The 2,253-nt window shown below is 44.8% G+C and overlaps 1 pseudogene; it reads left to right on the top strand.

The window, feature by feature from the left end:
- The first annotated feature begins 220 nt into the window (after positions 1-220).
- LOC143347837 (uncharacterized) lies at positions 221-982 on the top strand (annotated as a pseudogene).
- The last annotated feature ends 1,271 nt before the right edge of the window (positions 983-2,253 follow it).

Genomic DNA, 2,253 nt, shown 5'->3' on the forward strand with positions numbered 1-2,253 from the left:
AATGAAAGTCAAGAGGCTCGCCGGGCCCGGAACGGGGTGGTCCGAGACCCAGACGAAACCTTGAAGGAAAACAGGCGCCTCGTACGGCTCTGGTCGCCAAGTGTTTAACAGGACGACCAGGCTCGCATGAGACCCTGGGAAAATGGAAAAATAGAAAGCTGAAAACTAGCCTTACATTCCATCCCCATTCATACTCTGACAAGGGCGTAGTGGCTATACAATGGCCGCTACAGAAGACTATGGCATGCAGGAGTGTAAACCAGTCCATACACCGATGCTCAAGCCAGATGAACACGAGGGTGTCGGAATTATGAACTCAACCTACCCGTATCGAGAAGTGGTTGGAAGTTTGCTATACTTGACAACAAGGACAAGGCCAGATATCGCCTACGCAATAGGACACAGCAGCAGGTATGTTGAACAACCAAATAACACAAGAGTGAAAGAAATGAAACGTGTGTTAAGATATATCAAAGGAACTGACAAAATTGGAGTAGTATATGAGAGGAGAGCTATAGAAGATATGCTAACAGCGTACAGCGACTCTGATTTTGATGGAGACTCAGAGACGCGACGCAGCACATCAGGCTATGTGATATACTACGGGAACAGACCAGTCATGTGGTCATTAAGAAGGCAAAAACTGACAGCCACATCCAATACCGAAGCCAAATTCATTGCAGCAGCGGAGTGCTGTAAGGAGGTATTCTACAGCAAAATGCTGCTAGAAGAATTGTTGGGGAAAACAGTGAAAGTGACATTAAACATAGACAACCAAAGTGCAGTAACTCTAATTAAAACGGGGGCAGTGAATAAGCGCTCTAAACATATAGACGTGAAATACCGGTTTGTTCATGAGACAGTGAAGAACAATAATATAAAGATGAATTATATATCCACCAATGAGCAATTCGCGGATATACTAACGAAGCCGCTGACGAGTCAGAAATTTGACGAATGTAAAGTCAAATTAATAAAATAAGTTGTAAACATCTACTGAGGCGGATTGACGTCACGATTAAGGGATAGCGTTAAAGTAAGGTAATCGGTTTGAATCGCCCGCCTCAGTGAGTGTGGTGTGGAAGTACGAATGAAAAGTGGGGCGCGACAGCAGCGCCCAGAGTGTTAGTTAAGTGAGCACGTGAAAAATATCGTTTATTGGTTTGTCGTTATAAATCTGTAGCGTCCGGTCGTACGCACAAGGGAAAGTTTTTCTTTCGTGCAAACGGCCCACGTAATTTACGACTCTTGTTCATCGAAGCTGTTTTTGAGGAAGATATTTTCCAGACTCGCGTAGCGAATGTATTCAGTAAATTCCTTTTTCTAAGTCCCTCAACAGCAAATAAAGACCGTCGTAAATTAGGGATTTCCGGAGGACACTCGACGCGTTCCCATCGGAGTTTCGCCAAGTGGGCCCAGCGCGGGTGGCCCGAAGGAAATCTTGCAGTGAGGGCGCAACGTTGTCCCCCTCGATCACCACGCCGTTTCGAAAACAAGCACGCTGTGGGCGTAAGAAATAGGCGGTGATTTGGGGAAAATAAACGGCACTGATTGGAAAGGCCCAACGCGTGGGGTTAACCAATCAGGGTTGTTTAACAATTTTACCAGTGCGAACGTGGGGTTGACACGGAGGAAAAAGCGACGAAACAGAACTTGCTTTCGCGCGCTCTAACGTGTAAGATACCACGAGAAATAAAGAACTTTTGTCACCTCAACAGTCTACATTACTAACAATCTATCCCAACAAATCAAATAACATTTAAGAACATGTTGTAATAGCATTTATTAGAATATTTGAATATACAGGGTGTTCGGCCACCCCTGGGAAAAATTTACATGAGCGATTCTAGAGGCCAAAATAAGACGAAAATCAAGAATACCAATTAGTTGATGGAGGCTTCGTTACAAAGTTATTAACGTTTAAAGTTCCGCCTGTAGAATGGCAACCTGCGTACAGCTGCGTTCGCGCGGAAGGTTGCGGCAGGCCAGTGCTAGTGGTTTTCACGCAGCATGAAAAATTCTACTTACCGACGCTATCGACAGCCTTAGATTTTTGTCCATTTAGGGAAATGCGAACACCTTACGTTGAATAAGATTCAACCTGTCTTATGAAAATCCAGAAGGGCATATCAAAACTCGCCCGACGAGATTTTCACAGAGAAAGGGTGAATGTCACTTCCGATACCATAACGTTGTGTACAAAAATCACCCACACGCGATCATACACGCCCCACAATCGTCCACAATGTCCGT

This window comes from Colletes latitarsis, chromosome 2 (genome assembly GCF_051014445.1).
Source record: "Colletes latitarsis isolate SP2378_abdomen chromosome 2, iyColLati1, whole genome shotgun sequence".
NCBI lineage: Eukaryota > Metazoa > Arthropoda > Insecta > Hymenoptera > Colletidae > Colletes > Colletes latitarsis.